Genomic DNA, 10,769 nt, shown 5'->3' with positions numbered 1-10,769 from the left:
ATCCGACATTGGATTTTTCTGTTTGAAAATATTAGAGAAGGCTTTTTCATCATCCTCCTCTACCATAACTATGTTTTAGCCAAGTTTTTGCAGTTTCTTTCTAGTATCGGTTGCTGTTCCTGAGATAGTATTTCAATGCTTTTATTCAGCAGAGTCAAATTTGTGACCTGCCCAGAGACAATATTATTGATACAATTACTTTTTATTAAGAAAACCCTAGATACCTCATATTTTCCTTTTCAAAAACAGTTGTGGTAAATTTGTAACATGATAACAAACAATTAAGAAACCTTCTATAATGTATTTTAACTTTGATGATGAATCCAGGAAATATGTTGAAAGGGGTTCCTGCACTTTTTTATGTTATATGTTTTATGATTATTTTGTATGTTAGTTTTATTTTGCTACTTATGTCCTTTTACTATTTTGTGTCTAGAGACTTAAAAGGTCAATGCTTTTTGATAGAAATTAAAAGTGAAGACTAGAGAGTCTTAAGCCACAATTCACATTAGATAAAAGTTGACTAGAAGAGGCCAGTTGACTACTTTATATCCAGAATCTAAAGCACACACAGAATCAAACTAGTCATTATATTACCCTATTTCAGGAAACACATAGTCACATACTACTATAATAATGTGTATTAATGAGAACAAAAAAGAAGGGGAGGCGCGGATCCAAAGGAACTACATGCCCAGGGTCTAATCACTATCACCTGAAGACATGCCCAAGAGAACTAGTGCTACTGAAATGTCCATTGGGTGGTGCAGTGGTGCAAGGACAGAAAATAAAGCAGGCAAGAAACAATGACTAATAAACAGACAATCCTCCTGCACTCACCGCAGTCCACCGCTGTAGAAAAGGAGGCATCATGGATCCAAACAGGGTATACATGGGGGCTCAGAGGCAACGACCGGTGGTTTCCTGCTAATGAGTACTTCTTCCGGACTCACAAAGTGCTCATTAGCATGAAGCCACTGGTCATTGCATTTGAGCCCCCATGTATAACCTGTTCGGATTCATGACACCTCCTTTTCTACGGCGGTGGACTGCAGTGAGTGCAGGACGATTGTCTATTTATTAGTCACTTTGTTCAAGTGAAATTTACTGGAACAAGAAAGGAACAGTACATTTTTTAGTTATTTTAAATGTACATGTAGCTAGTATTGCTATGTTTTTTATTTTTCTAATCTCTCGTCTGTCATTTGATATAGATGGTTACAAGTGAATGTTTACATTGACTGCATAAGCAGCTAATCTATGGCAAAACATTAATTACATATTTCTAAATATATCCCATTTAATCAGATTTTTTGTAGCCTGAGCTAATTATCCCACTTCAAACCAACAAAATAAATGAGTAAAGTTAGCAAATTACATGCTACAATGACTATTTGAAAGATTTTGAGTAAAGTGAGTACTTGATTACATTAATGTACAACAATTATCAGAGTATAATTTTCTTAGGTGTACTTGCAAAATTAGTGACTGTTTAGTATAAAATATTTAAGTATTAAAATATTTAACATTAAATTATATTAATATAAACACCTTGAGGACACAGCCTGTAGCTAACAGGAAAGAGAAGTTGAATGTTGTGTTTCATGGGGTACAAGACGTGTTGGTAAATACTTTTGAATCTAAAAGGACTGAAGCATTTTAGGAGTGATATCTATTACCTAACAAAAAAAAAACAAAATATATATTTGCAAGCTTTCAAAGCACAAAAATGTGTTTCTCAAGTGAGTTCCTTAGTAACTAGAGCCTGGGGAAAAGTTTTTGCCTACAAATATATTTTTTTTTAACCAATAAAGTAATCACTCCTAAAATAGTTTGGTATTTTTTGACCAAAATGTTTTTTACCACCACATGGATTTTTCTGGCTAACAGTAGAACACTATCTGTTACTGTATATAGTGAGTGAGGAGTAGATAAATAAGCTTTCAAAGAGCTTTTCCAAGGGGTTGTTTAATCAACATTTTGTCCTAATTTACAATGCAATGGGAAAGTTTTCACACCCTTATTTTTTTTCCATATTTTGTTATGTTGCCTATTGTGCTAAAATAATGATTTAAAAAAATAGTCATGTTTACCCCCATCATTCTGCCCTCAATGCCCCATCATGGCAAAGTGAAAACAAAGTGTTAGAAATTTTTGCTATTTACTGAAAAAGATTTTCATTATTGTAGCCAGTTTAAAAATCCAAATTGTAGGACAACACAATCACATGGCTGCTACCACATCAATGAATTTGGACATGTTTCAAGCGCAATACACCTGTGAAATCCCTTTAATACAACTGCTCACTGCAAAGGGAGGAGAGTTACATTAAACTTTATAGTCAAATATTCAAAACATGTCTGTTAACAGGTAAACTCAATAAACAGCTGAGTATTATTGCACAATACTTTCAAAACAAATACAATAAGAATTCACATATGTTGTTACTCATTATCCCACCAATATTTATTATATGAAATGATCCCATGTAAAACATTAATCTCCATGTAACTAACATAGTATTACTGTTTACACACAAAGGTGGAAACAAGAACTTTATCGCTCTACAATTTCACAAACATGTAAGTAACAACATGATAGAAAGTATCCTACAATAATACTGCTGTTTATTGAGTTTACCTGTTAACAGACATGTTTTAAATGTTTGATTTTATAGTTTAATGTAACGCTCCTCCCTTTGGAGCGAACAGTTGTAGAATTAAAGGGGTACTCCGGTGGAATTTTTTTTTTAAATCAGCTGGTGCCAAAAAGTTAAACAGATTTGTAAATTACTTCTATTTAAAATCTTAATCCTTTCAGTACTTATCAGTTGCTTTATGCTCCAGAGGAAGTTTTTTTTTGTTTTTTTTTTTCTGTCTGACTTCAGTGCTCTTTGCTGACGCTCTTTTTATTATAAATATATAAAAACTTAACAAAACAGAAAAACAGGCTTAACTAGCATTAACAAAACACAACACAACAAAACCTGCCTAACTGGCCAGCCCAACTTAACTAAACTAACTAAACACATAACATTATACCTACATATAAATTATCAAAAATACTATCACACACACATACCCACACATTCTTTACATAAACATAAAAATAGCTTTACTTAGCTTTAACTAAAAACAACCAGACTTGGTAAAACTCAACCACACATTACATTCACAACTAACCCACCCCAAAACCCCCACCACCACCCCCCCCCCTTTTTTTTTATATATGTTTTTTTAGATATATATATTTTTTTATTATTATTTTTTTTTAACTAAAATTACATTTTTTCCCTCACATATATACACATATATACATATATATACATATATATACATATACATACATACATAAACATACACATACACACCCTTTTTTTAATCTACACTACCATAATACAACCAATATTAAATTAAAGTAATATAAAAATGTTAACTAAATCTGATCCGACTGCCTATCCCCATCCCCTCAAATAAGATAACCAATCCATACTATATAATAATATATACAATACGAATATAAAAACACAAATACATAACCTAAATGCAAATACATACATAAACTATATACACCAACAAACCAAAATATACACCTACAAAACACATGACATCCTACACTAGACTAACCCATTACCCACACAACCACCCACATTGACATGGGTCAGAGTCCATAGTCCATGGATATCGAGTCCAGTCCACAACTGACCCATGCCAGCCCCTCCAAACATCCACCAACCCACCAATTCCCCCACCCAACCTAATCTATACCCAAAACCAACTATACAAATACAACTTCATAACATAACATATACAAAACAATACAACCCACCTTAGGCCCAAGTTCGGTCGCCTGTAAGCCCTTTACGCAATCCATATTCTGAAAACAAAAAGACTAGGGTGTACATGCATAGCCCACCACCAGGTAGAAGGATGGCAATCCTGATGTTACTTTATAAACTCTCTCCACTAACTTTTCCCTACGACTCACCCTACTGTTATCCCTTCAACAAACTGACCCTGCACTCACCCTCTCTCTGTCCCTACATTGCTATCCCTAACCAGAAAAAGGGGTACTCTACCCAAGAGGTCTAGTACCTAGGGCACATCAAATGAAAAACCTCTCCACAGGAGAGAAGCCCTGCTGGTACCAAGACTGCCATACTCCAAAGACCTGATCTTCCCGAGGTCACCGGTGATGTTCCTACAGACCTCCACCTCGGAGAGGACTTTCCGCTGTGTAGATACTAGACACCGTGCGTTCCACGTGTAGTACCTAACTACTAAGCTGACTACAAATAAAGTGCCCCGGTCTCGGCCACCCAGGTTCCTGAATGCCCCATAAGCCCACTCCGGATAGGTAAGGCCGGCAAGTTGACTCCAGCCAATGGAAGCACCCACCCGGTTGTAGACCCCTATATTAAAGGGACAATGAAGCAGGAAGTGGTCCATGCTTTCCAGCATGTCCTCGCACTCTTCTCTGGGACATCCCCGGTCATCAGAGCTCCTACACTTCAAATTGTCCCTCACATATAGCTTCCCCTGAAAGCAGCGCCAGGCCAAGTCCCAAAACTTCTGGGGGATCCTTTTCATGTTTAAAAGGTACAACCCCACCCTCAGATCCCGACCTGGGCAGTCCCTGAGCGCCAGAGGCTTCTGGAAGTGGGTCAACAGAACCCGTTTGTCAAGGAACTGCCTTGACTGGGTCCTGATCTCCCACACTCCCAGACCCCACCGACGTATCGCCTTCAAAGTTGGGGTAGCATAAGCCGGAAGATATCCGTGTGGCGTACGGAGGTCCTTCACTTGCCCTCCTGTCTCCCATTCCTGGAAGAAAGGCCGAAACCATTCCCTGCAGGAGATTACCCACGGAGGAGCCCTCTTTGACCAGAGGTTTGAGATGTTAGCTTTCAAGAAGGTGTTTGTTAAGAACACCACAGGATTTACCATAGATAAACCCCCTAGTCTCCTCGTGCGGTACGTAACCTCCCTCTTGACTAGGTTCATCCTGTTCCCCCATAACAGTTGGAAAAACAGGCTGTAGATCCTAGTGTAGTAAGCCTCTGGCAAGATACATACACTGCCCAGATAGATAAACAAGGGGAGCAGGTACGATTTGATCAGGTGTACCCTTTCCCTGAGGGTCATAGACCAACCCTTCCATTGGTCCACCTTCTGAGCGGCATCCTGGAGCTTACCATCCCAGTTTTTGGTGGGATAATCATCCTGGCCGAAAGTGATGCCCAAAACTTTTGCTGACTCTTGGGGCCCTGGAAGGGTGTCCGGGAGATCAAACGTGGGATCTCCCCCTCCCAGCCAGAGACTCTCACACTTATCCCGGTTGATCTTAGACCCGGATGCCTCAGAGTAGCGGTCCACTTCCGACATCACCACATCGACCTCCTCTCTCGAGGACACGAAAATGGTGACATCATCAGCGTATGCCACCACTCTCTGGGCGACATCCAGCTCCGCCAGACTCATCCCGACTCCCGCCAACGGCCCACAATCTACCCTCCGGACGAAGGGATCGATCGCAAACACGTATAAAAGCGGGCTCAAAGGACAACCCTGACGGACTCCGGACCCCACCTCAAAAGAGCGGCCAGACCAACCGTTCACAAGCGGGAAACTCTCTGCCCCTGCATACAAGATCTTAAGCCAATTAACAAAAGTACTTGGTAAGCCATATCTCAGTAGGACGGACCAGAGGTAGTCATGGTTCACCCGATCAAATGCTTTGGCCTGATCCAAGGACAGCATGTACCCCTTCCAGAGACCCGCACTACTCCGCTCCACTGCCTCCCTGACACTGAGGACAGCACTTAAGGTGCCTCGGCCTGGAACAGAGCAGTGCTGAGCCCCCGAAAGGAGCCGGGGTGCAAACTTCACCAGCCGATTAAACAGTATCTTGGCCAGAAGCTTCCTGTCCGTATTGAGAAGAGCTATGGGCCTCCAATTCTCAATCCGGCTAGGATCTTTACCCTTTGACAGGAGAATCAGGGCTGACCTCCTCATTGACTTCGGCAGAGTGCCCGAGGAGAGACACTCATTGAATACCTCAGTCAAGAGGGGAGCTAAAGACTCCTTAAAGGTCCTGTACCACTCGGATGTTAAGCCATCCGGACCTGGCGACTTCTTAGGGGCAAGCCCCTCGATCGCCAGTCTCACTTCCTCTTCCCTGATTTCTTCTGCCAAAACATCAAGAGAGGGGTCTACCCCTGGCTCAGGAAAGGTTTCAGCCAGGAAAACCGACATCCCGTCTCGATCTAGATCCTTCCTTCCCAAGAGGTGCGAGTAGAAGGATCTGACGACCTCCAAGATCCCCGATCTGGACCGATTCAGAGATCCTGTACTATCGATCAGTCCTGAAATGACTTTACTACTCACTGACATCTTACAGTTTCTGTAAGGGTCGGGCGAGCGGTACTTCCCGAAATCCCTCTCAAAAACCAAAGATGCGTGCCTATCGTACTGACACCTCATCAGCAAGGATTTCACTCTGGAGATATCCTCTCGGCTACCTCCAGTCGAGACAAGGAGCTCGAGTTTCCTCCTCAGACCCTGATACAAGCGATACCTGTTCAGGGACCTGAGGCTCGAGAGCTGGCGGAAGAACCCCGCAACCCGCTTCTTGAATATCTCCCACCACTCCAGCTTATTACTACAAAGATCCTGTAAAGGTACCTGACTCTGAAGAAAATCCTCAAAGGACTGTCTTACCTCTGCTTCCACCAGGAGGGACGAATTCAGCTTCCAATAACCTTTACCCATCCGGGGGGTCTCTGAAACATTCAGGGAAAACAAAATCATACAGTGATCGGAGAACTCCACCTCAACCACGGACACTGCGTAAGAGACAGCTTCCTCCTTTAAATAAAACCTGTCTATTCTAGACCTGCGGCTACCTTGATGATAGGTGAAACCCGCGTGGCCCGAGGGGCTCCGGATGTGGGCGTCCTCTAGGCGAGCTTCTCTAGTTATGCTAATTAGTGCCACACTATCGCAAGTCAGTGGACCATTGGAGCCTCTCCTATCCTGGGACCTCGTGACATTATTGAAGTCCCCTCCAAAGATCACTTGCCGACTCGTAAAAAGAAAGGGCTTAATCCTCATAAAGAGATCTTTACGGCCCCGCTTAGTTTGCGGGGCGTAGATGTTAATGAGCCGGAGCTCTTGTCCCTTCATGAAGACATCAATGATCAGGCACCTCCCCATTTCTAGCTCAATAACCCGTCTGCATTCAACAGGAGCGGAAAAAAAGACCGCCACCCCACTATACGGCTCAGCCGCAAGAGACCAGTGGGAGGGACCGCGCCTCCACTCTCTCCTGGCTTTTGCCAGAGAGGCAAGATCTGACAACCTGGTCTCTTGTAAAAAGAAAATGTCGGCTTCAACGCGGCCGAGAAAATCAAAGGCTGCAAATCTAGCCGTATCTGACTTTATACTGGCACAGTTAATAGATGCCAGCGTCAGTGGGGTGAGTGCCGCCATCATGGGTGATTGAGTTAGATGGCCTCACCCCTTAAACCTTCTTCCTCTCCTTCCCTCCACCCCCATCGGAATCAGAGGAAGACCCTTTACTTCTTTTTAAACTCTGGGACATATCCATCCCAGGATCTTTACCTCCGGCACCTGGTGTTACCTCTCCCCCTAAGGAAACTACCCCAGAGGAAGGAGGCTCGGTACCTCCTGGAGGCCGCACTGCCTCCTGACCCTCGAGAAGAGGAGGGGAGATGGTATCCCCGAGGGCCTCACATCGATTCGAAAGGACGATCAGAGGGTCAGAGACTGAGTTGTTCCTTCTATGGTCTGAGGCTACAATTGAAGAGGAGGACGGCGCCACCTTACTCTTACACTTCTTCCTCCTCTTCTTTTTCTGGCCACCATTTACTGTCTGCCCCTCCTCCTCCTCCTCATCCACAGTTTCGGATTCAGAGGTATGACTGGAGGAAGGAGCATCTTGACCTTCTTCCCTACGCAGTCTCCCTATCTCCTCGTCCAGTTTGGCCTCACCCAAAGCCTCAGAGTTATTCTGACCTCCTTCTGAGCCAGTGTCTGGAGTGGGACCCCGAGCTACCCCTGGCACCTGGGCATTCTCAAGGGCCCTCTCCAACCTGCGCTTCTCCTCTCGCCTCCGCATAGAGGGGTCTTATGTTTTTCCTTCACTGGCTTTGGTGCCCCCTCTCCTCCACTGGTCCCCTCCCCCGCCGGGGCAACTGTTAGGCTTTCCCCAGACGGGGCGGTCACAGCATTAGAGAACGAGCGCGAACACCGGCTGAACGGGTGACCTAAGTCACCACACAAGTTACACCGAATCTGCCCACAGGTGGCCGCCAAGTGACCCACCCCACAGCAGAGGGCGCATATCTGCTGAGTGCAGTTGGCACTAAAGTGGTTTGGGTCACCACACCTGTGACACAGCTTCGGCTGCCCCTGGTAGAAGATCTGAATTCTGTCGCGTCCCAGGAAGGCGGCCGAAGGAATGTGGGTGACAGTGTTCCCGGAACGCCTGAGACGGACGGAAAACGTCCAGGCCCCAGACCATATATTGTGCTCATCAAAGTTTTTCCGGGGGATGTCCGTCACCTCCCCGTACCTGCCCAGCCAGGTCATAATGTCATAACAAGAAAGTGACTCGTTACGGGTCAAAACGGTCACTTTCTTTACCATACTCTGGCGAGATACCGCTTTTACAGCGAAATCTCGCCATCCGGGCTCGTTTTTCAGCTCATAATTAGACCAGAAGAGATCTAGTCCCTCCGGCCTAACAAAGCTGACGTCAAACTCAGAGGAGCCGAAAGGGTGGATCAGGGCAAAGATGTCCCTAGCCCTGAAACCCATCTGGAAGAGAAGCTCCACCACTTTGCCCCTTTGGGGGCACGCATCTTCGCCTTTCCAGACCAGACAGGCCACATTCCTGCGACCTACCTCCTGCCCGGGTGTCTGGAGGGACCATACAGTCTCCCCATTTCTCTGTCGGAATGCTCCCAGACCATGTCTCTCCACCCAGAAAGATAGGTCCATCTCCTTTCCCTCTACCTGGAGCGTCCTTTCTCCTCTCTTTAGTGCCTCCAGGAGGCGCCGTTGCAACTGACCGTCACCAGATACAGGAGGTAAAGATCCCACTGAACCCCCGGCCGCCACGCTGGCATAACTCCTGGCGACCGAGGGGGCAGCCGGACCAGACCCTGTCCCTACGGCCCCACCTAAACCACCTGCACTGCCACAAACGTCACTATTATACACACCACTACTACTCCTCTTATTCACTCCACTATCACCCCTCCCATCTGCACCACTCCCACTCATTCCACTACCACCCCGCCCATTCACTCCACTACCACTCCTCCCATCCGCACCACCACCACCACTCCTCCCATTCAATCCACCACCACCACTCACTCCACTACCACTCCTCCCATCTGCATCACTGCCACCCCGCCCATTCACTCCACTACCACTCCTCCCATCTGCACCACTACCACTCCTCCTATTCACTCCATTACCACTCCTCACATTCACTCCACCATCACTCCCACATACACTCCTTTCATCCACAGCACTACTACTCCCATCATTCACACACCTTGTAGTGACATTGCTTTTGGTTTTATTAGCAGTGTTTTTGGGATCAGCCGCTGCTTCACCCACTACCTCTGGGCTGGCCAGGACATGCTTTAGCTGGATCTCTGTCGGAGATGCTGATTCCTCCTCCATGTGGGATGTCACCGCAGACATCACATCCCGAGGCCGAGGCTGCCCCTCCAAGCGCACCTCTGCCCCTCCACCTGCCACTGACTTGCAGGGACCCTCCTCCCTCACAGGGGAAATCCCTACAGCGTCCATGCCACACACTGCGCCTGACTGCACGGGATCAGCAGCGGGTCCCGGTGCCTGGACACTCCCCCCCCTCTCAGGGGAGTGCCCTGCAGAGCTGATAACAATGCCAGGGACACCCACCATTAACCCATCCTGCTCTTCCCTACCAGCAGGATGCGTGACTGTAGCACCCACGGCCATGTTGGATGCAGCACTGTACCCCCCGTGCTGGTCCCGTTCCACAGCAGAAACTGGATCTGGCAGGGTGGGGGGCCCAGCAGTCTGAACCAACTTCTCAGGTGGCCCAGACTGCTGGATAGGGGAGAAAACAAACATGACTTGCTCCTCAGCCTTTTTCTTCCTCCTGTTCTTTTTCTTCTTCTGGCTCTCCTCAGGGCCCAGGTCCTGGCCAAAACTGAAATTTTCCAGACGGGTGGGTGACTCCTGCATCACTATGGCCCGCAGGAGCCCCCCACCGACTGGGCCGCTGTCACCACCATCACTACTGTCGCTTTCCTCTGAGGTGGTTGGTAAGGCGACTTGGGCAGGGTTAATATATTCTGCACTTGGGGTGACAGAGGTCTTAGGGGTACACGGGGTATCACACACATCCCCCTCACTCTCATCACCCTCACTGCCGCCATCTCCCTCACCACCTTCCTCCATCTTCTCCTCTGTATCACACAGGTGTTCTTCCTCCCCCTGGCTATCCTCTTCCTCCTTCACAGGGGTCCGCATGATTTTATAGCGGTCTTCGTTTTTTAATTTTTCTTTAAACATACCCGCTCCCTCTATGATCTGCATTCGGGCTCTCACCACCTCCTGCTCCTCTGCCTTCAGCTCGCACACTCTAGCAGCAAACTTAGCCCTCATGACCTTGGCAGAGTTATCTGTCTGGTAGCGGGCAAACTTCAGATCCTCCCTTAACACTTTCAGCTTCTTTCCCAGCTG

Source organism: Hyla sarda, chromosome 9 (genome assembly GCF_029499605.1).
Source record: "Hyla sarda isolate aHylSar1 chromosome 9, aHylSar1.hap1, whole genome shotgun sequence".
NCBI classification, from domain to species: domain Eukaryota; kingdom Metazoa; phylum Chordata; class Amphibia; order Anura; family Hylidae; genus Hyla; species Hyla sarda.
This window is presented reverse-complemented; position numbering follows the sequence as displayed.